This window comes from Alexandromys fortis, unplaced genomic scaffold (genome assembly GCF_014885135.2).
Source record: "Alexandromys fortis isolate MF-2015 unplaced genomic scaffold, M_Fortis_MF-2015_v1.1 scaffold_40, whole genome shotgun sequence".
Lineage (NCBI taxonomy): Eukaryota > Metazoa > Chordata > Mammalia > Rodentia > Cricetidae > Alexandromys > Alexandromys fortis.
Genome location: NW_026067966.1, coordinates 9,275,403 through 9,300,723, shown reverse-complemented (window position 1 = coordinate 9,300,723; position 25,321 = coordinate 9,275,403). Strand labels below are relative to the sequence as shown.

At 46.9% G+C, this 25,321-nt stretch overlaps 1 long non-coding RNA gene across 1 annotated transcript; it reads right to left on the bottom strand.

Annotated features, from left to right (window-relative positions):
• Positions 1-13,434: 13,434 nt before the first annotated feature.
• LOC126508860 (uncharacterized) lies at positions 13,435-24,900 on the bottom strand. Its single transcript, XR_007593981.1, has 3 exons — positions 24,693-24,900; positions 21,479-21,603; positions 13,435-16,031 (listed from the first exon to the last, which is right to left on the bottom strand). It is a non-coding gene; the product is annotated as an uncharacterized lncRNA (long non-coding RNA).
• Positions 24,901-25,321: the final 421 nt, after the last annotated feature.

The window sequence follows — 25,321 nt, the reverse complement described above, 5'->3', positions numbered from 1 at the left end:
GGCCAGGAGGACCACTTTGACTGGAGACACAGAGACCAGCAAGAATGACTCAGTGATAAGATGAGAAGGGGAGGTGAGGCAACACCAGAGGACCTTGGATGCCAAGATAACGATCTGGAATTCTGTTTGACCCAAAGGCAGTGCGCACAAGGCAGCGAGCTGGGGAAGACAACCTGGCTCAGCTCCACCAAGTGGATTGTTTATTCAGGGGCTAAAACCAGGACAGTCCTACAAAAGTAGAAAAGCTGACCCTGCCTGGACACGACTTTGACATTCCACAACTATGCTTACCTCCCCTGGCAAGTCATAATTACTGTGACAATTATTGTCTTGGGTTTTTACTGGTGCACAGTGCTGTTGACTGGATAAGAACGTGACAGTCAAAGGCAACCACATTTACTCATACCCTAGTTCTTTGTCCCTGTACTCTCAAAGTCTGACAGGCTGGGGTAGCTAAGTGGTAGCCTCTACTTGGCATGTATAAGGCCCTGGGTTCAAACTCTTGCAGATCCCTCCCCCCAAAAAAGAACAACACTATTGAGCCCCTGTCTTCCAGTTTGCCTAGCAACATTGACTATTTTGCCCAATGAGAAACCACGACCTGACAACAAAGTTCTTTTCCTGATATTCAGCCATAACTTAGTTGATGTTTCTACCCAAAAGGTCAATCTTCAGATGGCTGTAGGAAGATAGCAGGAATTACAGTTGGGGGGACTCTAGATAGCCAAGGTAATATTGGCTCTCTGGGCACTGCTTCTCCCAGGCAGCTGTCCCATGGAGTTCAGTGTGATTGAGATCTTGGCAACATTTGGTGAATTGAATTAATTATGAAGCATCACAACCAGGTCCTCCGTACCTGCAGGTTCTGCAGTTATTCAACCAAACAAATACTATATAACAAGCATTTACATAAAACTAGTATCATGCTAGGTATTATAAGTCACCTAGAGATGACTGCTTTTTTTTAAAGGCAGTTTAAGGTATACAGGAAGTTATGCACAGGTTATATACAAATACAAATATCATTTTCTATAAGGGGCTTGAATATCCTTGCCTTCTGGTATTTGTAGGGGTCCTGATCCAAAGGAACAGATGTTCTTTGTACACAGTGGTTGTCTTAGTTACTATTCTATTGCTGTGAAGAGACATCATGACCAAAGCAACTCTTTAAAAGAAAGCATTTAACTGGGGGCTTGCTTACAGCTTCTTTTAGAGTGTTGGTCCTTGGTCACCATGATGAGACTCAGACAGGCATGGTACTGGAGCAGTGTCTGAAGGTTTTACATCTTGATCTGCAGGCAGCAAGCAGAGAGAGCGACACTGGGCATGGTGTGGGCTTTTGAAACCTCAAATCCCACCCCCAGTGACGTACTTCCTCTAACATGACCATGCCTGCTAGTCCTTCTAATTCTTCTCAAACAGTTCCAGTTCTTGGCAACTAAACGTGCAAATATATGAGCTGATGAAGAAGCTTTCTCATTCAAACCACCACCACGGTGATGAATACCTACATGCTTCTACTAACTACAGGCTATTATTATTGTTCACTTGACATTTCAGATGTCTGAAGTGGCTTTGTATTTTTCTCGACTTTTTTTATTTGTTTGTTTTAGATTTTATTTTTAGTTATGTATGCTGTGTTTGTGTGTAGGTATGTGGAAACCAGAAGCATCAGATCCCCACTGGAACTGAAGTAAACCACCTGCTCTGTGTGCCAGGACTAGGCCTTGGTCCTCTGCAAGAATAGTACCCACTTGTAACTGCTGAACCACCTGCCAGTCTCTGCTTGCTTATGGTAAGATAGGGTTTCACTCTGCAGAGCATGCTGACCTTGAACTTGTAGCAATGTACTTGTTTCAGTCTTCTGAGTGTTCAGATTACAGGGATGAGACACCATGCCTGACTTTCTCCTTTCCCTTCCTTTTTCTTTTTCTGAGCCCAGACTGCTCTTGAACTCACAATACTCTGACCTTGGTCAGCCAAGTGCTGGACTTCAGGAGTGGCCACCCCTCCCAGCCTCTCCATCTTTTCAGTTATTTAGTTACCCTTCCCCTCCTGTTGTCCTTGCTAACATGCATTCCTCTAAAGGCCAAATTTTTAACGTTCTTTAAATTATTTTTCCCTACTGACAAAAATATTACTCAATAACCTAAGAATCGGCCTTGATCTCCAGCACTAACGGTGGTCATGGTAGACAGTAGTTTCTACACATTTGTTTCTAGAATTGTGAGTGGTACAATATTGAGAACCCATTTGTGTAAATGTCTAAAGAGTCAATACTTTGGGATGTACAATGTCTGTGGCAACACTCAACTTTGGCCTTGTGGAAGAAAACAGATTTAAACATATGTTTACTTACTACACGTGTTGAAGATGCGAAGAGAGGGTTCCTCCAGAGGAACCCATCACTACCCGTGGGGTGGCTGCCTCAGGAAGAGGGATGGTTCCCACCCGAGCACTAAGGACAAGTGTAGATTATAACCAAGGAACAGAGTGGAGCTCGGTGTGTGTGTGTGTGTGGGGGTGTAGTTACTAAGGAAAAGCATTAGGAGTAAGGGGGAGTTCTTATGGACTGACCCGTGATTTGAATGAGAATGCTCCCTGCCCCTTAGGCTCAGATGTTTGAATATGTGATCCCTTGTTGGTGGAACTGTTTGGGAAGGATTAGGAGGTGTGGTCTTGTTAAAATAATAGGTGTGTCATGGGGGTGGGGAGCCATTCCCAGTGACTCTTGCTCTGCCTCTAACTTGCTGAGCTCTCCTGTTCCTGGAGCCATGCGGTTGCTCAGCCCTCATGGACTCTAACCCTCAGAAACCTTAAGCCTCAGTCATGGAGTTTTATCACAGCAGTAGAAAAGGAGGACACTGACCTGAGAGGATTCTTGATGACCATGGGGTGATCTGACATTTGAAGTGGGGATTTTCACTAAACTGACTGAGCATGATTCTTGCTCAAAATAGAATCTCTAAGGACAGGGAGGCTTCTGCCCAAGGTCACCCCAGTGGAGCCAAGAACTCCCAGGAGATGATTCAGTTTGGTTAAGAGTCTTTGCCAACACCGAGGGGAGTATGGGTCTATATCCCAATGACACTTGATGCACAGTCAGGGCACAGCCCACTTCTGCTCTGCCAGCCCTCCTGGACATGGTACTGCCCCACAGGAACAGTCATGAGCCACATACATCATTTTACATCTTCCTGTCGTCATAACTCTAAAAGTTTAGAGGTAAGTTCAAATTCAAGATATTCTATTTAATTACAGCTATCCAAAATATTATTTCAATATATAATCAAAATGTGGAGGTACCTTACTTTCTTTTATTTGTATGGGTCTTCGAAATCCACCGTTTATTTTATACATACAGCAGATTTCAAGTCAGACTAGTCATACAGCAAGCATTCAGTAGCCATTTGTTGGATAGTTCAGATGTGGAATCTAGACTGATTTTGTATATAGATAATTATTATATATATATGTATTTAAAACAAGCATTGTCGCACACACATGTATGTATATATGTCTTTCTTGGGAATCTCTTCTTACATCCCAATAAAGCATACTCCTGGAGGGGGGTGTTCTAGAGGTGTAGTAATAATTTTATCATTTAAAGACTTATTGTTATAATTTTTAATTAATGTATGTGTGTGGGCATGGCCTGTAGAGGCCAGAGGCATTGGATCCCTGGAGCTGGAGTTCTGAGCAGTTCTGAGCAGTCTGATGTGGGTAATGGGAACTGAGCTTGAGTCCTCTAAGAGAGCAATGTAAGCTCTTGGCTGCAGAGCCATCTCTCCAGCCCTAGCATTTTAGTACTTAGTCTTCTCATAATCACTGGTTCCTGATCTTTAGGTCTCGGTCAGCAAACATCTCTATTGTTCTTAATTTTGGACTGTTACTTAAAATAAAGTAGTAATTTTCTTGAGAGTGCATCTTTAGGTTTATTTATTTTTAATTGGGGCCAGGCGCATGCTGGATTAATAATCTATCACTGACCAATATCTCCAGCTAAAATGAATTGTGCATGCGTGTTGGCGTGTGCGTGTGCATGTGCATGTACGTACTCACGCTGGAGGCCAATGCTGATCGTCTCCCTCCTCATTTTTTGAGACAGGGTCTCTCATTGAACCTAGAGCACACTGACTGTCCAGACTGGCTCCTCCTGACCTTCACATGTCCACCTATGTCTGCTCCCCCTCCCCGGCACCAGGGCTGCAGACACCCACACCCTTGCCTGGCTTTTACAGGTGTGTTGGGGACCTGAACTTAGGTTCTAACACTTGCATGGCAAACACATTACAGACTGAGCTATCTCCCTACCTCTGCTCCATTTGGGGGGGGGGGCAGGGTCTCTAACCCAGATTGGCCTTCACCCTCTTTTTGGCTAAGAATGACCTTAAACTTCTGCTTCTCAGTCCTGAGATCACAGGCATGTACCACCATGCCTATTCTATGTAGTTGGGATTGGATCCAAGGGCCTGTGTGTTCCAGGCAAGCACAACTGAACTACATCACCAGCCCCTGGAGCGAATTGCTGGGAGTTAAATTGCTGGGTCAAAGACTGTAATGATATTTAGCTCTTTAATTACTATTGTCAAGGTGAAGAGCTCGAATTCTGTCTTGATTTTCTTTGTACTGCCAAAACGCTGGCGCTCGGTGGGTAGCTGCTAAGTGAGCAGATAGATGGAGCTTTCCCAGCCCGAGTGTGGGGAAAGGGAAATGAGTGAGTAATTCCAGACAACAAGGAGACAGAGATTAAAGCTTAGGTCATGTGATGAATGATGCGTGTTTGGTGTTTATTTTGTTCCTCTGAGTTCATCCCAACTCCCACTCTTTCAAGGAAACCTCCAGGCCTTGGGTCTCAGGCTGTGGTCTCCTGTGTTTCTCATGGAAATTGTTTTCTATTTGTGAAGGTCAAAGTGAAGCCTAGTCTTCCTGTTGAGTGGAACAGCTTCTGGCTAAACAGCAGAAGGAGTGTTTAAAGATTTTTCCCATTTCTGGGGCATTGGGAATGTCTATGTGACACCCAAAACGTTAGGAGTCCTGGTCATGTCTGTCTGTCAACTGACCACACATCCCCTCTGGAAAGATGGAAGGTTCCTTCCCCATGCGTCTTGTCCTCAGGATAGCGGCAGAGGGCTCAGTCTCCAATAGCCGGGCACATGGATGAGAATGCCAGCTACAAACCCCTGGTTTTACCTTGAGATCATCTCCCTCCCTCCAGTTTTTGAGATTGACTCCTAGAATCCATGGCCAAGTTCATGCCGCTGTCTAGACCTGAACTGTACCAAGAGCTCTTGGCTTGTCTCCCTCGTTCCAGTTTCCCTCTTCCTTCTCAGGTTCACCCCCACACCCTGTTTGTTCATGCTGTACACCCCTTCAAACACAATCCTAAACCCCTAAACCCTGGGCGTGGCCTCCAGGGAAGACCGAGGATGCCCGACACCTTGGTAATTAAATGAAAGGATGGGATTCTCAAGTTTGCCAGCCAGTGCCTTACGTACGGTATAATTCCACCTCCATATGGAATGAATCATCAGGTGATAATTTATCAACTACCAACTCTGTGCTAAGCACAGCACATCTGTGGCCAGGGTCGCTGAGTTCATCTGTCTTTTCTGCTGATGTGGAAGACTTCTCTAAACAACTTGCTTTTACGGCACCTTAGACAGTCGCGTTAATCACGCTCTGCTTTTCCCAGCGCCGTAGTCATTTCAATACCTATCTTACATGCCCGCTTCTAAGCAGACGCTGTATAAGTTAGTCCTCACAAGAATCCTCCAAGGAAGCTATGGTCCCATTTAAATGGAGAAACGCGATGAGGTAACTCTTCCAGGTCCCTACGTGCCCACAGGTATGTGATATCTGCATTTCGCCCGGGGCGTGACTCACTTGGTGTCCACACCCTGTCCACCCCGAAGCCTGTGTTGAGCAGGAAGCATTTGACCCTTCAGGGATGGGAACATACTGTACCCAAGGAAATACCTGGGGCCAGGAAGAACTTCGTGCACGTGTACAGGAGCACACTTGCTGCTCCACACAGCTAGGCAGCTAGAAGCAAGGCTCTATCTTGAGAGGGAAGATGGGAAAAGACAAGGAGTAGCTGATTGCAGAGGCCCTTAAGCTGCCTTTCTCCACATCTCAGAGCAACTCGTTGCCAGTTCTCAATACAGACAATAGAAAACTACATTGTTTAATGGAAGCTCCCCCAAATGCATGAATGAGAGCTGGCTTGTCCAGGCTACTCTGTTTAGGGGCAGGCAAGGACTAGAATCCAAATTTGTTCTTCTCATGAATGTTGATTTTTATTTTTATTGAGAAAAACCAAAACAAGACAAAAGCAAGTGGCTTTTGTTCCTTTGGTACAACTGTCTGAGTCATTCTTCAGCATCCACTGGAGAGATGGCTAGTAAGTAAGAGTACTTGCTGTGAAAGCAAGAAGACCTGAGTTCAAATCCCCAGTACTCATGTAAAATTCCACACGTTTCTGTAACCCCAGCATTGAGGGGCAGAGACAGGCTGATCCACATAGCTTACTGGCCAGTCAGTTTAGTTGAAACACAGGACTTCTGGTTTTATCACGCACGCGCGCGCGCGCGCGCACACACACGCACACGCGCGCACACACACACACACACACACACACACAGCTGCCAGCTCTGTGAGTGTAAGTCTTCTCTTTCATATCAAGTCCTGTCTCCCGCCTGCTCCTGTACTTCTCTTGGATGCCACCCAGTTCTTCCAAGATCACGGTGTTCTGAAGAAGGAGCAACCGCATCCACATCATACTGTTATTTTGAGAAAATGAAAGCTAATTGATTCTGGCAAAATTATTGCCATCAGAATGACAGACGTTCTTTGGCTCTGAGGGGTGACATCTGTAAGTGAATGAGGCTCACATTTCCCCTCTCATTCTCCCTTCTCTCTGAAATTCTACTTCGAGCCATGTATTTGCTGCCTCAACAATGTCAAAGCTCTTGCCAGAGGCAGGGACGTAGAGGGAAAGTATTTCTGCCTATAAACAAAGGAAAGGTTCCAGGGTAGCGACTTAGGACTTGGAGGCTTTTATTAGAATTGGCAGCAGGAAAATGAAAGTCTCCGGAAATAATGACTGTATCATTAGGTCATTTGAGCAATGCAGTCTTCCTGCACTGTCTGAAGAAACGAGGCCTCTGCCTCCTCCCTAGCTGCTCATCCCCATAGAAGGATGACTCCTTCCTTCCCTCCGTGTCCACTGGACCCTGGATATTTATAGAGCACTTGAAGAGACACAAAACACCAGCCAAGCTCTCCTAACTACGGGAGGATTTATGGACCTATGCACATGGCGACCAGTGCGCAGGGGTAGAGTCTCACCCACAAACCTCCCCTATAGACGTGCTGAAAGCCATTGCTGGTCCACCTTGGACCTTCTACACTGCCTGCTTCCACACGCGCCCGAGTTCATCTGCTTCAGTACTGAGATGCCGCCAGCCTGTGAGATGTGGGCTGTGATGTCCTGCCTCTGGATTAGATACCAAAGGACAGGAAGTTCAGTCCCATAAAAGTGTGAGCCCAAACCTAAACAGAGAGACCATTCTGGGTCCGGATGACGCATCCGCTCTTCCTTCCCCAACCATGTCCATAAAGCCGTGCTGAACCTTGTCCTTTCCTTATTTATACCCAACAATGGGGATGCTCTACCGTGATTCCCCAAGTCAAATTCAGGGCGCGACAGACATCTGTCAGTTTTACACTTCATCTCGGCCCCTAACCCCTGCAGTGTGTGTGTGTGTGTGTGTGTGTGTGTGTGTGTGTGTGTGTGTGTGCGTGCAGACGTTTGTACATTTGGAGGTCAGAGGTCAATGTCGTGCCTTCTTCAGTTGCTCTCTGCCTGATGTTTTGGAAACAGAGTCGCTTACTGAACCTGGAGCTCTTGAGCTTGCTGGGAGTGCCAAAGACCCTGCTTCTGTTTCCCCAGGGCTATCACTATGGGCGCATCTGGCTTTTCATGTGGGTCCCTGTGTCTGTTCCTTAGGCACGTTAGTGACTGGACCATCTCCCTAACTTCCCTCATTCCCAGTACGTCTATTTGAAAATGTCAGCTATTTTCTCCGTCTCTTTAACATTATTAGTTTTCTTTTGTTGATGGACACAAATACAACCCAAGTGGTTGATGTACACAAAGCCGCTTAGGAGATCCTGGGCTGAGGCGAGGTCCTTCCGATCACGGTCCCCGATATCTTATGTTCCAAAATGCAGCCTCATCTTCATCCAGGGGTTTCTCCCTCCAACTATGCTTGCCTTCTCTTCATCTGACAGTGGATCAGGAGGTTTGAGGGACAGTTAGATCATGAGTTAAGACTTCCGCCCAGCAGTCCCACTCCTGTTACCAAAGACAGAGTGAGTGTGTGACCTCAAAACAACTTGGACTTTTTCATCTTTATTGATAATAATCAAAGCCTGAAAACAATCTGATGTACATCATACAACTGGCGAATCCACATAATGGATTTTTTTCTTCTGAGACAGGGTTTCCCTGTGTAACAGTCCTGGCTATCCTGGAATTCATTCTGTAGACCAGGCTTGCCTTGGACTCTCAGAGATCCCCCTGCCTCTGCCTCCTGACTGCTTAAATTAAAGGCTGGCTCATGTAATGGAATCTTACTCACTGATACAGGTGACAATATGGACAAATCCCACTCAGGCTAAGTGAATGGATCCACAGACAAACATATCTGTAGTGTAAGCTGCAGACATAGAACCAGGAGAAGGCCGACCGGAAGGAGACAGGAGGGTACTTCTGAAACTCTACATTTTGAAAATGTTTCCTGTCTTGATAGAAGTGTGGGTCACATGAACATACACTTTTATTGGAACTGATCAAACGGTGCACATCTGACGTGTCAGCAATGTAACTAATCATAAATGTAAAAGAGGGAAACAGAGGCACACACAATAGGAAAACTATATAGAAATAACCAGTCCTGAGAGCCACTTGGGAGTCAGAGGCAGAAGAGTTGGTTCAAGCCATCATGGGCTAGATAGTGAGTTCGAAGCCACTCAGTAACATCCTGTCCCCAAATGAAAAGGTAATGAGAGTTACAGATATAGTTCAGTTAACTGAGTTATTTCATGCAACAACCTCTGGGGGGGGGTCAATGCAAATGCATCCTTCCACATCAGAGCACCCCGGACCGTCGCGCTACTGGGCGACTCGCTCTGTGACAGCATCTACTGCTAGAGCTAGCAAGCGTGTTAAAACTGCCACTTGAAAGTTTCTGCAACTTCCTGATCTTTCGTTAAGTATTGGTCACTTTTATGTGTTAGAACATTCAGATTCTGTGGCTATCACTAACGTGTAAAAGCATCTTGAAGTGACACCATAGTTTTCTAAGTGGCTTACTTTTAAGGCCACTGTCTCCACTCTACCTGGCTGGGCATCCCCGACTCTCTCTTTGCCTAGTATCTCAGGACATGGTTCAGTCGCCAGCTGCCTTCTTTGGACTTTGTCTGGGACTGTCACATCCCCTGGGCCGAGCCTACCTGATGGGTGTGGAGGTAGTGTCGATCCCGGGTGGATGAGATTCACTGGTACCTTACGAATGAGCGCCCCTTCTGAAACTGCATACAAACTGTCATTTCTCATGCTTTTGATGTCTCCAGGATGAGAAAATAGATAGAAAGGAAAAGGTACTCTCAAGCATAATCCCCGCAAATAGACTCACTTTATGAACTCTAACACCTGAATTAGAGTGTGCTTAGGATAATGACAGCAGCTGCTTACGGTGCCGTGCGGACGCCGTCTCACACTGGCGCCAGACGTCTGCAAGGTGAAAACCTGTTGTGTGCACGGTATAGATGAGGAAAATGAGGCAGAGACATCACTCGCTCATGCCCACACTGCACGGAGGCTTTACAAGGCAGGGTGACGGACAGGAAGGACTTCACACTGCTCAGTCTTACCTACCGTTGAGTTTGCAGATAATGGCTGGTGTAATTATGAATTCTTTGGGCCTGCTAGGAATCTGAGGCCATGAGGAGTAAGCCATGGACTCCTTTGGAAAGTAGATGCTTAGTGTTCAGCCTAGGTTAAGCATCAACCCAGCCAGGATGTCACTAAACTCCGTTCTTCCAGGAAGTCTCAAACCTCTGAGTTCCTGGTGCCTCCAGTTAGCGAACTTGGCTCACTTGTCCCAAGTCCCCAGAAGCTGGAAGGGTTAGCAGCTGGTAGCCTGTTTACAAACCATTAGAAAAAAACAATCCCTCATCCACCTCAAAAAAAGGGTCTTGACTTGAGCAAGCAACGTAAGTTCCTTTTGTGTAAAGTGCAGGGGTGGAGCAGGCTGCCGGGCTTTTATTTCTTCTGGCCGTGGGACTTCATTTGGTGGTCCAGCCAGGCCTATCAGAAGAGCGCTCATCCTTCTGACTGCTTCTCCCTGGAATTCTGAAAATGGTTGTTGGTAGTTAGTGATTTGGTGCTGGCCTCTGCTTTCTTGGCCTGGCCAAGGGATGGGGCTTTCTGTTTGCTGTTCACCCGATGAGATGTGTTTACTAGGTCTCTAAGGCACTCCCAAATGTGCAGGTTGCTTGAATCCTCACCACTCAATGTTACTTCTGCCATGCTTCTGGTTTTTCTGGCAAGGCCAATGAGCTGACTTCAGCTCCAGGACGGCAGCTGAAAGCTAGGAGGAGCCATGTCTTGAAGACCTGACACAAATCCATCTTTCTGTGGGTCACAATTTAAGACAGCAGATGGGCGTACAGTTAAAATCTTACAGATACTTTCTCCTTTCTGCCTCTCTGTGGTTCATTTTAAAGGCAAGGATACCAAGGAAGGCTCCCCGTTCTGCGCCTGGCATGTGCAGTTCTCTGTTTGCTGTGATATCGGCTGGGCCACCTGCCCTCAACTCTGAAATTGTCCTCAAATGATTTACCCCTATGGATATCAGTTAAAGATGAAGAAAGAAACGGCACACACTGAAAGTAGAGTCTTCTCTCATTTTCTGTTTTACTATGTGTTTTGTTTTCTTTTGTTTTGTTTTGGTTTTTGGTTGTTTTGAGACAGGGTTTCTCTGTGTAACCCTGGCTGTCCTGGGACTAGCTCTGTAGACCAGGCTGGCCTTGAACTCAGAGATCCACTCGCCTCTGCCTCCTGAGTGCTGGAACTAAAGGTGTGCACCACCGCCTCCTGGCTGTGTTTTACTTTTTTAACTACCCAGAATTTGCTGAGTCCCACTTGTGCTGTGTCCAGAACAATGATCCTGGTGCACAAGGCACTATGATGGGCCATAATTAACTCCAGCAGGAAGCCTTTGAAGATGTCGGAGGGGAGGAAACTAGATTACTGGTCTTATTGCCCTTCCTACCCTCCCTCCGTGTGACAAAGAACCTGGCAGGAGTGACTTAAGGGAGGACTTACTGTTGGCTTGCAGTTGAATCACAGAAAAGGCATGCAGGCATGTGCAGAGGTCGTGGTAACTCCTGCCTGTGACAGCGGGGCCATGAGGCAGCTTCCTCACATCTTGAAGGACCAGGAAGCAGAGGAATCTCAGGCTGGAACCAGGGCTGAGCTATAACTATAACCCACTTCCTCCTGCAAGGTCCCCACTTCCAATGTCTTCACAACATCCCCAAACAGCTGGGGACCCGTTAGCTGGGGACCAAGTGTTCCAATGGAGACATTTCACGTGCAAACCAAACAGTAACCATTACAAAAAGATTTGATTCCAACAAGGGTATAGATGGCTTTAGGGTTTCTCAGTTCTCTTTAAGGGCAGGGGTACTAACAACTGGCCATCATCATGGTTGACTGAAATGGTTTTCTTTTTCACTGACATCTCCTTGGAAGCTGCTAGAAGGCTTCTGGTTTGCAAAAACTTTCCTTTTTTTAAAAAAAAAATTATGGTATTTGTTGTTGTTGTTGATGATGATGATGATGTTTTTAAAGATTTATTTTTAAAACAGTTTTAATTAAAATAGAATTATATGACTTTCTCTCTCCCTTGCCCGCCTCCTGCCCCTCTCTGCAAAGAAGTCTTTTGCAGGCGGCAAGGTCCATGAATTGACTTGCTCCTTGCCCTGCGGTGAAGATCAACATCATAGAAGACCGCATTGGCCAGTGTGGCGGCTGCTAATCACACTAGGATGTTTCCATTTAGAATCATGTGCCACGTCATGATGCTTGAATCAACAGTGTCTGCATGTATGAGATGGTATCGCTTAATGACATCATGGTTGTCTCAGCTTGCGTAAGTTTGTGGCATGATTTCACTCGGGATGAAACTGCCTAGCTAGCCTGTCTCAGAGCGCGTCTCCAGCATTCAGTTGTGTGCTATAATCAGAATGAAATCCAAATAAACATTCAGTTCATCGGTTGCATTGGCCGCACTTGAAGTGTTCGGCAGCACACGGGCCTAGTGACCGTGCTAGGACATGTAAGACATTTCCCTGTTTCCAAAACGTTCAATTAGAAAACATCATAGGACAGACTTCTTAGCAGTAGCTACTCAACTGGTCCTAGACTGTGGTGAGTGGCACCGTGGCTCCCAGGACCCTGAGTAGACTAGAGTAGGAATATAGTCACATCAACACTGCAGCCACTGGAGTGAGAGTGGATGGCACTTTCAGCAAATCTTTCTTAAACATACCACTTGGCTTAATGTCACCACAAAAAGCCTGAGAAACCTCAGTCCAGCGCAAGACACAATTTCTACCCCCATGTTGTGCATGACCTCTAAGCTGAGGCAGGAAATAAATAATAAGCTTAAGTAATTTAAAAGGCAGACCTTTGATAAGGAGCAATAAATTATTTGGAGAAATAAACTGTTGTGGTTTGAAAGACAATGGCCCCCAAACAGAGTGACACCATTATGGGGTATAGCCTTTTCGGAGGAAGTGTGTCACTATGGGGGCGGGCTTTAAGGTCTCTTTTGCTTAAGCTTCCCTCAGTGTGACCATCAGTTTGACTTCCTGTTGCCTGCAAGATATAGGACTCCCAGGTCCAGCACCACATCTGCCTGCAAACCTCCATGCTCCCTGTCATGATGACAATGGACTGAACCTCGGAAACCACAAGCAAGTCACCCCAATTAAGTGTTTTCTTTATAAGAGTTGCTCTGGTCAGTGATTGAAGACATGGCTCAGCAGTTAATATTGGCTGCTTTTTCAGAAGCCCTGAGTTCAATTGCCAGCAACCACGTGATGGCTCACAACCATCTGTAACAGGATCTGATTCTCTCTTTTGGTGTGCATGAAGACAGGTCACTCATATACATAAAATAAATAAAAAAATAAAAAATTTAAAAGAGATGCCATGGTCATGGTGTCTCTTCATAGCAGTAAAACCCTAACAAAGATATGAACAAAAAGAAGAATATATATATTCTTAAAGAGACACTGATATTCAGCAGCCAAGGTGATAGGTGTATGTTTAAATAGCAGACACTAAGAAAGGCTTTGGAGACTTGCAGGGTGTTGGAGTATAACGTGGGAGAAGGAAGAAAGACAGGACAAGACACTCCCTTTGGGAGATGTCTTAGTCCATGTTGCTATCACAGAACCACAGACTAATTTACAAAGAAAAACGATTTATCTCTCATTGATGAGTTTCCAGAAAGTCCATTATGAAAGACTTTCTGGCGAAGACCTCCCTCCAGACGACAGAACGGGAAGACAGCATGCACGCATTGGAGTATGAGAGGGTTTTCCTTCCAAGTCTCAGGATCTTTCATGGTCAGTGTGGATCTCCCCATGCAGGCAGAGTCCTTGTGGCTTAATCGTCTGTGAACAACGTCTGTGAACAATGCACTGTGTAACATTGCTGCATTGGGGCTTGTTTTCAATGCATGGATTTCAGAAGACACATTCAAACGGATCCCCATGAAATGAAATGTAGGGACTTATTTTAAAAAGTACTTAAACTTTCAAGATGACAGCAGGCAGGCATTAAATCCAGAAAGTACATGGGTTTTAGGCCCATGGAGCAGGCCATCCTGTTGGCAGGAAATGCAGTTAAGGAGAAATTAGACCATGCCATCCGGGACTTCCAATCATGCTTTGGGTTTGAATGTGTCCTGAAGGCGACCAAACTGGAGATGGAAGACGGGACTTGCGTATTTCAAGACCATGCGGATGGTGGTACTAAAGGAAGGTAGGCAGATGGGTCAGACTGTGAAGGGCTTGCTGTGTAAGCATAAGAACATGAGTTCAACCCGGGCATCCGCAGTGAAAGACAGGCTGGATGTGCAGTGCACACACATCAGTGGAACGGGCTGTATATATGTATGCAGGAATACACATACACATGTACAAATATAACAACACTAAATAAGTAAAGATCATAAACTGTAAAAGAAAGTGGAGTGCAAAGGGTAAGGGAGGAAAGGGAAAATAAAGGTAATTATATTTTAGTTTAAAAAAATTAACAAGTTAAAACAATAAGGTAAAAAGTGATTGAATACAACCGTTGTCAACCTCTCACCCCCATACACAAACACACACACACACTGACACTCCACAGACACACACATACACATACAGATAGACACACATACACACACGCACACACAGACACAGATACACACAGAGAGACACACACATACAGACATACACACACAGACACACCCACATACAGGCACACACATACACACACAGAGACACACACAGGTACACACATAGAGACACACACATGCACACACAGATACACAGACACAGACACACACAGACACACACACATACACGGACACACACACACTCACACAGGGTCTGGGAAGGGGGAGGAGAACGGCAGTAACGGGCACTGAAGCACTGTGAATGGTGGGCACACCCAGCTGGCGTATCCCTAGCAAGACTTTTTCACTGCAAACTCTTATATTTCTTGCTCTGTAGGTTCTAGAGCAGTGGTTTTCTACCTGTGGGTCGTGACCCCTTGGGGGATGCAAATCATATATCCTACATATCACATATTTACATTACAATTTATAACATTAGCAAAATTACAGTGATGAAGTAGTAACAAAATAATTTTATGGTTGGGGGTCACCAGAACATGAGGAACTGTATTAAAGTGAGGCCGCAGCACAGGAAGCTTGAAAGCTGCTGTCCTGGAGTCTTTGGAGTCTTGTTACTGCACTCAATCAAAGACTGAGGTTGAAGGGAAGTGGAGTGGAGTCTTCGTGCGCCATCTAGAACAACTTGGTAAAGCCTTTTCGGTGGAGTCTGGAAACACCACATGTGAGGGAGGCTATGGAATCCTTACGTCACGACCCCCTTCAGTTCGCACTCCCTGATGTGTGTATAGGTGCCATTTCAGGGGCATTATCAGAGAGTTCACAGTCAATTCCTGACTAGGGACACGCCCCTTTGAGACTGGTGGTGGCCATGGAGGTCATAATGAATGAGGAGAAAGGCATTGGGGAAGGACCCGGGCTGCTTCTACACAGGCAGGAGGGTATAAACAAGCCACCATCCCTGAGGACAACTTCAGAGGCACCTCTGGTAGCAGGATGAGGAACTCTTCCCAGCACCATCCTCCAAGATTCTTGGCGATGTCTGAAATTGAGCCTCACATGTGAGCACAGACATGCCACCTCTATTACTCCTGCAGGTGGACCAGAATTCTGATCTCCACACTCAGAGATGGTCCCTTCATTTTGCCCAGCTCCAGTGAATGCCAGGGAACCACCCTTGGCTGCGTCTCTTCGACATTAGTGGATGGAGAAATAAAACAGAGGCGCGCAGTATCAGCGAGTATGTTTCTACAGTCCTGTTTCTAAGATGCAGTTGGTTTTCAAGGCTGGTGTGGAGCACATGAGTCTCTTGCTTGTTTGTTTGTTTTCCTAATGAACCTGGCTTGATCTCAGCAGAGGGAACGGGCAAGGAAGAATACTTAATGTACTTGAAGAAAGCCAGGGTGTTGGCACAGACTGCAATCCCATGACTCGGAAGATGGAGGCAGGAGAATCCGACCTTCATAGCCTTCATATGCTCGGCTACATAGTGAGTTCGAGGCCAGCCTGGGATACGCAGACCTTGTTACCAACAGCAACAGAAGTGTGCTTGAAAGGAAATGAAGACACAAAAGAGTGATGTAAGTCACAAGTTAGAAATTGGCTATTTCAAAATGGAAACAAAAACAAAACAATCACATTGCTCAAAATAGCCCACCTCTCTGTCTCTGGCCATAATTACCCTTGTTTGGTAATTCTGACTGGGGAGGCCTTATAGAAATTAGGGGGTTGGACAGGCAGGTAGAAGACTCTAGAATGATCAGGTGTGGCCAGCTTCATATCGGGGAGTCCCTTCCTGGTTATCCCTTGTACCATGAGTTCTAAGAAGCAGCAGGCACGATCAGTTGTTTCAGAGGTGGGTTAAGAGGAAGGGGAAGGATGCTAGGGCACAAGAGGCATTTAGAGCTCTGCCTCAAGGGACTGCCTGTTCAGACTGAGCCTTGCGCTCACTTCTTTAGGAGTAGATGTCTTCTGACAAAAAAAGCTATCCTGACTCAGAGGCTTGGCTGACAGAAAAAGCCCCAGGACCTGTGGGCTCTGGGCTGCAGGAGCATCTTCTGGGCTGCAAAAAGGACCAGGCCGCTCAAAAGGTACTTGAAGTGAAACTAACTAGGAAATGCCTCCATATGGCATATTATTAAAGAAAACCCCTGTAATTATTTTCAAGCTTTAGAGAATAAAATCCAATTTACCTGCCAAAGAGGAAGACCAGCTTACTCTCACCCAGACTGCCGGGGCAGCACAGCTCGCAGGCCTTTTCCCTACCCAGCTTCCCTGCTCGGCTCCCATCCCCTTTATTGGTAAGGACAGGGTAGAGGGGGGTAGGAGGGAATTGGAAAACCCTTCCAAAGACAGCAGTGTTCCAAGCACAATCACACCACTAATTACTGTTAAGCCTGAGCCGCTTTTGTGTTCTCAGGGAGCTCCGGCATGTAGCAGCCTCTTGGGACTTCTCAGGAGTTCAGCCTCATTTCTGAACGGGGACTGTTTTTCTTCTCCTCTCCCCCCTTTCAGCACTGGCTCACCATCACTTCCCTCATCCTTGCCTTTCTCTTCTTCGACTTTTTTTTTTTGTTTTGTTTTATTTTTGGTTTATTTTTGTGCCCCCTCCTTTTTTTATACTTTTCTGGTAGCATTTCTTTTTCTTCAGGGGTTGTGTTTTAAGTCTCTAAATGAAACTTGACTGCCCCCATGGCCCGTTGGAGAAGCACAAAGGCGCCCCATTCCACTGGCTACAGTAACGCCATTGTGTGCCCTAACAATGCACTAATTGGCGGTGACAATTGTGGAGTTGGGAAGGAAGAAGGGGGCCCCCTGCTCTTTTCCAATCAGGGAGCCATAGAAATGAAAGGGGAGGAGGAGGAGGGATCTCAGAGATGGGAATGATGGAGCAGAGGTGCAGGGTGCTCTGATTTGCGCTGGGATTTCTAAATTAATAATCAAAAACCACGGAGAATGGAATTACTAAACAGTTGGAGAACTTTGGGTACTGGGTGATGAGGTGGGGAGGCAAAAGGGAGAAACATGGGAGACTACCCCCGTCAACTCTGGGAGAAGGGAACCTGAATAGTTTGAGATTGTCCAAGCTCTCGGGTTTCTTGCCAGCCCAGAAGCAGTGAGGTCCCCATTTCAACCACACTCAGAAGGGGGCAGGCAGCCAGAGGCGGGAGGAGTTTAGCCATCTTCTTAGAGCAGTGGTTCTCAACCTTCCTAATATTGCGACCCTTTAATACAGTTCATATTGTGGCGATCCTCAACTATAAAATTGTTTGTGTTGCTACTTCACAACTGTAATTTTGCTACTGTTACAAAATGCAATGTAAAAATCTGTTTTCCGAAGACCTTAGGTGACCCCTATGAAAAAAAGGTCATTCAACCGCCAAAGGGATCCCCTTCCAGAGGATGAGAGCGTCTTCCTCAGAGTGTATCCCATTCCAGGAAGCCCAGCAGTATGGAAGGTGCTACTGGCATCTAGAATATTCTTAAAAAGAAATTACCTAGGCCGACTGATGGGGAACCTCCCTCAGCCAATGACCTTTAAAAGGCTGGACCAGGATAGGGTGTGACCTTTTGGGTACCCATAGAAACTGCCAGACTGCCCAGGGCTCATTCTCGTTCTCTCTCTCTCTCTCTCTCTCTCTCTCTCTCTCTCTCTCTCTCTCTTGTTCCTGCATTACACACCTAAGGTTGAACTTGTCTTTCCTGTTCCATGAATTTGCCCCTTATAATAAAAAAATTATAACTGGAATCTTTTGGAGTTAGTTTGGGATTGGTTGTCTCGCGTCCTTACCCCCCCTTTTCAGTAACAGACAACATCCTTCAATCCCAGTGCTCTGGACGCAGAGGCAGATGGACTTCTGAGTTCAAGGATAGCCTGGTCTAGAGTGAGTTTCCAGAGAGCCAAGGCTACACAGAGAGACCCTGTGTTAAAAAAAACAAAAGAACAACAAAAGAGAAATTGGTGAATGTACACATAACAGCCCAGTGAATTTGGGGGAACTCAAGAAGGACCCCTGAAGCCTGCAAGAGCCACCTAGCTCTAGTCTCCCCCACCACCTTACTTTCCACACAGTGAGTTGTCTTCCCATGCCAGCTCCCATTGTGCCTGCGCCCCCCCTTAACTCCTCAGAAGATGGAAACACACTCTTTCTTGCTTTCTCTTTGCAGCCTGCAGACAGCAGCCCCTGACAGCCGCCATTCCTTTCCTGTGTGTCACCAGGGCTAAGTGTACCTCAGGTGTGTCCTCATCTCACATCCTGCTAAGGACAGTGCCACAACTCCCGCTAACCCTACAGAAAAAGGTACCCGGGGAAGATGAAGTTTCCTGAGGTTAAAGAACTTGCCAAGTCACCTAGTATGAAAGCACAGAAGCCAGGATAACACTGGACTCTGAGCTCACCCCTTTCACTCCCTAAGGATGCTGTTCTTCCGGCTTGTGCACAGGCTGGCTCTCTCTGGTCTGTTCTGTGCTCTGATGGCTGGGCTGTGTCTCGTACATCACTGCATCTTCAGCAGGCATGCAGGAAGCTCCATGGGAATTGAGGCCGGGGTCATGGCACTTGGTTCAGCAAGTGGGAAGGAATGTCCTTGCTAACAGGCTTCCTCCGGACTCCACTTTAGCTTCATCTAAGCCCTCAGCCTATGGGATGAGGCCACAGTGAGCCTCCTTTGGCCAGTAGTCTCTGGAAACCCAGTCACAGACATATTCAGAAGTGCCTTTTACAGCCAGGTGGTGGTGGTGCATCCCTTTAATCCTAGCACTTGGGAGGCAGAGGCAGGCGGATCTCTGTGAGTTTGAGGCCAGCCTGGTCTACAAGAGCTAGTTCCAGGACAGGCTCCAAAGCTACAGAGAAACCCTGTCTTGAAAAAAGAAAACAAAAAAGTGCCTTTACTAATCTTGTAGACATTTCCCAATCAATCCAATCAAAGTGACAATAAAATTGTATCACAATCAGGGTGATTGTTGGGAGGGTGGGCATTAGCACACAGATCGCTGCAGTTTCAGGGACTCACACCCGAAGGATCTCGAAGAGTGAGTCCATAGTCTGCCTGAGAATGCGGTTTCAAACACATTCCCAGCTGACTCACGCTCCTGATCTGGGGACCTCTGAGAATGCCCACTGCGCAGCCTTCACAGCCCAGCAGGGAATTCCAACCCTCTATTACCTCTGTCTTCTTGTGACCTGAGATAAGGAGTTTTATTAAAAGCAAATTAAAGTTAAAACATTTTGACCATAATGATAGATAATCATAGGCTCCTGTCTATTGTAAAGAATAATCTTAATCAAACCTCCATTTATATCTGATGAAAAAAATCAGTTATGTGTCTAACCACAGGGCAATAATGTCATAGTCTGGCAAACATTTCAGCTTCTGCTACCGAGGGATAACGTCTTGCAATCTTATTTGATCGTTTCTAACACCGAGGGGCTGGAATGCACCTTAGTTGCTAGAGTGCTGCAGAGTCCTGGGTTCAGTTTCCAGCACGGAATAAACGGGGCATGATGGCTCGTGCTTGCACTCCCAAACGCGGGAGGCGAGAGCAGGATCAGAAGCTTAAAGGTGATCATCCCTGGATACAAAGGACTTGGGTTATATGAGAATCTGCCTTAAAAACTTTTTTTTCCGGTATTTTAAGCTGAAATCCTCGCCCAGTAGGTGGGCAGTAAGTACATTTGTATTCTGTGTCTCGGTTGGAAACAGCATGGTGACATATTGGGGTGAAGAAATCTGCCTACAGGGGCTCCAGAGCCGTCAAGATGATAACAGGCAACAGACAGGGACTCTGGAGCCCCGGTTCTCCCAGCTCAGTTCTGTAGGACCCCACCCCAACTCCTGGGCAGACTGTGTCAGTGAGTCCAGTAATTTTACCACGGCATCAGTTCTGCAGGCTGCTGAGAGGTGGCTTCTCAGGGAAGGGGAGTTTCTTCCTGGCCCGGTAGAGCCTTCTGAGAACCCAGTGGGAATGGTGCCCTGGCAAGGCTCACGCTGCAGTAGCTGTTGGGTGTATGGGCCCAGTGAGACCACAAATGCACACAGCAAAAACGAGGGAAAAAGAAAGAAGAGCCCGGGGGAGGCAGTAGGCCAGAAATGAGCTCTCGATGAAGGGAGAAACCATTTACAGCATGGCCGACAGAATCAAAGGCGTAAAGATAAACCAGTGTTCTGACGAGCCCTCTTCAGAGGCTCACCTGCTCTGGCTGCCTTACTCTCCCAAAGATTCGAATTCCTGCAGGCCAACGGAGGGGTTGAGGTCGTTTCCTGAAGCGAGGGAATCCTGTGTAGGGCCCCGGGTCTACCCTTGTTCTTGGGGTTCATCTTGAGGACAGTTTCTGGTCAGCCAGCTAAAACATCTGTTTGTTCCTGTGCTCCCTCTGCCTGGCCTGGTAGCTGTAGGGCATTGACTCCATTGTTGGTATGGTAATTTCCCACCTGCCTGAGCGGAAATCCTTGTGCAGCAGCGAGGTTTATAAGGTTTTCCCCAAAGTTGAATAAATAGCATTCAGCCGATCTCCTTTCGAATGACCCAGGTCTCTTGGTGTGTTCTTTCAATCTCCAGGCCCTTGCCTGATTCTCGTATGGTACAGTGGCGTGCAAACTGTACTGATGGGGTAACACAGAATCGGGTGTTACAACCCTGACTATCAGGATTATCTGGAAGGGGCAGGGAGTGAGTGGGCATGGGGCTGGGATCTTCCGTTCTAGAGGAGCAGAAATGCCTCCTCTCCCTTCTTTTCATTTTATGTGTATATATGTGGTATGTGCACGCATGTGCATGTGTATGCACAGTGTGGGTACCCATGTTCACGAAGGCCAGAGGAGGAGATTGGCTGTTTTTCTCTATGCCTTTCTACGTTATCCGCTCGAGGCAGGGTCTCTCACTGAACCCAGAGCTTTCCTTGCTGGCATGGTGGCTGGCCAGCCTTGCTGAGTCTCATCTCTGAATCCTGCTAGCACTGGGTTACAGTAGCATCTGGCCATGCCTGGAGTTTTACCTGGGTGCTGGGGATCGGAACTCAGGTTCTCACGGCTGCACAGGAACCTTCTTCCCATCACATCAGCTCTCTGGCTCCCGAATTCTTCTTGTTTAAAGGACTCGCTATTTGAACAAATCCAAAACCTGTGTTTTTGAGACATTTAGTTAAATTCGATTCGAACCGTATTCCATGGTAAACCGGGGAGTAATGTTAATTTTGCCAGGTGCGGGAGAACATCGAAGCTGACCATATGACAATAATATCTTTCTTTGATGTGTATTGAGGCAAGGTGGATAAAATGTCATGTCTAGGATTTTCTCTGGAATATTTGATTTTTTTCTTAAGGGGAGGGAAGAGCTGGAGTTAGTTCAGCTGTAGAATTCTGGTATGAGGGGGTACCTGGGATTGATCCCCAACACTGGGAGATTTCCTTAAAATGATCCACTGAACACCCCCTTAGTGACTGGTATGTGACCGTCCGTGAGGGTGACTTAGGAAGGGCTCCTTCCCGGGGCTCCCTGCCTGTCTCCAGCTGCCGCTCACTGCACACACTGGCACTGGGCACTGCCTTCTTTCCTCTTCTGCTGTGGTCATGACTGCGCCAGCACAAGAGTTACCGGAGCCGTCTCCAGACAGGCACCCTCTCTGGCCATCGCGACTACGACCAGCTGCTTCCTAGGTGCCTCCTTCACTCGTGGGCGGCAGAGAGAAAAGCCATTTGGGGAGGTCGACCCAGTTTAGAATTCAAATTTACTCTCTGCCTCTGCAATTAGAATTGATTTCCTCTTCAAAAGACTTGAATTTCAGAGCACAATGCCTTTAGCCAGGCCTGGGTGTGTGCAGAGTGATCCTAATGGAGAGAGATTCTGGTTTATTTTCATAACAGCATGTACCTTGTGATACCCTCCCAGCCTGACATTATTAAGGGAGTGTTTCCACAATGCAGCACAAATCTAAGGCAATTTGGATGTCCTTGGACCCAGAATTAATATGTGCTTTGTATAGTCTTGTAATTCGGGAGGCAATTTTCCATAACACACCGAGAGATGTTCCTTTATACCTTAGAGATAATTTAGCTCAATGTTCATTTGGAAAAATTACGGTGCTAATAGCTCTTCAGCCACTGAACAACAGACCATATCAGGGGAGTCCGGACAAAGGCCGGAGGAATTTTCCCTGGGCCAACATAACAGCTGCCTGGGGTTGCAGGGCAGGCTCTGAAATGGAGTGTGAACTCATGACCTCTGGCTGATTTGTTGAAAGCCCATAGCTCTTAACGAAGAGCTGCAGAATGAAGGTGGGGAGTAATGAATTTCTCTACTGCCCAGGTAAATCTGATGGTTTGTCAGTGCACACAAATCAGAACTTCTATATGCCCATCTACGAGAACAGATTGCTTTCCTAACTGGTCAGGCTAGGAGGGAACAGAAGCAAATGAGGGCGTGGCTTGCCTCATGCTTCCTGGGTATCAGGTACTAGATACCCTGGTTGTCATGGAAGGGATCCTCTGTCCTTGCCAGAATTTAATACAATGGTGAAAGGAGATGAACCTTTTCATGATTGAGAGTACAGTTTCTAATGACACTCCTTCGGGAGGCCACAGGAAAGGACTTGGTAGACCCCCATTCATTTCGAGTTGTTTCTGCCCTTGACACTTGCTTCTCAGTGAGTTGGAAGCAAGCTGGGGTTTGTCGTTGGTTTCCCTGAGAGCGTCAAGATCATGTCTTGGGTAGGAGACTCTGAACGCCTCCGTCAGTAGAAGACTGGGTTTTCCATCAATGCTGGCATTAGACAAATGACTGACTTCCCGAAGGGGAAAGATATTACAACTCCTTTCTGTTTCTATTCATCTGTACTTGGCATTTGGAAATCCAACAGGGTCTGGACTGGAATGACTTGTTTTTCTTTCTTTGAAAGCCTGGTTCTCCCTCAGAATCAAGTGAAACTTGTATTCAGGTTAAGAGCTCCCGAATCTCTTGAACCATACCATTCTGGGAAAAAACAAGACAAAACAAACAAAAACAACCCCCCAAGACCTGATAATTCCCATTTTAAACACCGGCATCCACTCTGATCACTGCTCATGCCCAGGGCTGGAGCAGGAGCAGACCCCAACGGAGCACATCTGGACACAGCTGTGCACGACCTCTGGGGATGACAGGCACTAGATAAGCAGAGCTAACCACACCCTGGGAGGAAATAAAGGGGTGGAAAGGTGATTTATTTTAAAGCTTTTATGAAAATCACTGCTGCTGGTAAGCATCAAGTTCCCAAGTTCTTCTGTCTTTTCTGCTGGGAGAAGAAGTGCAGCAGAGCCCGGCTGTCCCCTCACCCGCACGCGGCAGCCCCACCGTGGGCCACCACGGTAGTAACATTCATTTCAAGGCAGCTTCCACATTTAGACTAGCCACCCCTCCCTCCGTACTGGGGTTCAGCCGAGGCCTTCCACACAGTGGGCAGGCAACGCTTTGCCACTGAGCCAGGTCCCCAGACCTCACTTAAAACTCCGAGACAGAATCTCCTTGAATTGTCCCTGCTGGCCCCGAACGTACTCTAGCTCAAGCAGTTCTTGAATTTGGAATCCTCCTGCCTCAGCCTCCTGAGAAGTTGGGATTACAGGCCCCTGTTACTACACCTGACTAGGCTAGTGGTTCATAACTTTCAGAATACACCAAACCTACTAAAGAGGCCCTTTCTTTACTTTTTGTGGTATTGGGGTTGAAATCCAGGGCTCTGTCCACACTAGCTGAGTCCTGGACTACCGAGCACCGAGCACCGTCCCTCGCTCGCACTCACGGAGCTGTGAATGCTCTTACTACCCAGTGCCATCCAGAGTGCTTCCGGCTCGACTGTCTGTGACACGGCCTGGCCTTCTGCTCTCACTGGTGTTTTAATGAGGGAGTCACTGACTGGAGCCGTCTTCTGAGTCAACACCAAAAGACAGAATAAGAACACAAGGAAAGCTGGGCCTGGTGCTGTGCATCTTTAACCCAGCACCCAGGAGGCAGAGGCAGACGCATCTCTGTGAGTTCGAGGCCAGTCTGGTCTACAGAGTGAGTTCTAGGACAGCCAGGACTGCTACACAGATAAACCTTGTCTCAAAACAAGACAGCACAGGGAGAAGCAAGTCATGCCTTTTCAGTGTGGCGGAGACAGATAAGATGTCGGTTGTCACCTAGCTCCGGTGGCATGGGCACCTTCCCTCTGAAAGTGCCCAAGCACTCTGCCGTACCTCAGACACAGTCCTCCAACCGTGGTCAGCTTCACCAAGTGAAACATTAACTCGTTTCCTTCTGTTATGGATTGTGGCAGGTCTGGTGTGAGGATGAAGTCCAGTCACTCCTGGAGAAGAGTGTGGGCTGGGCTGTTTCCTGTGTGGACAGGCAGGGCAGGGCAGGGCAGGGCCTAGATTGGGTGTATCTGGGGAGTAAGGCTCAGGGTTCACCCTTGGCAAATGTTTAGCCAGAAATACCTTTGCTAGTCTCTTTACAACGTCCTTCTTTGGGGAAGTGAGTCTCAGTGGTGCTTTGGAAAGACTCCAAGGACACAGTTGTTGCACCCTCAGGCCTTTTTGGTGGAGGGGCAGTTGCCTATTTTTAATAAATTCTCATCTCTCAGAGGCTACTTGAGAGCAAAGACACCTGCTATTTTATTTTATTTTGAGACAGGGTCTATGTAGCCCTGGCTATACCTGAACTGGTTATGTAGGCCAGCCTTGGATTTAGAGAGCAGCCTTTCTGTATCTCCTGAGTGCTGGGATTAAAGGCGTGTGCCTCCATGTCCAGCTTTTTATTTCCTCATCTCCTAGAGTGTGCTTCTTAGTCACAGCCTGACCGACTGGCACTTGCCCTTCGTATATGG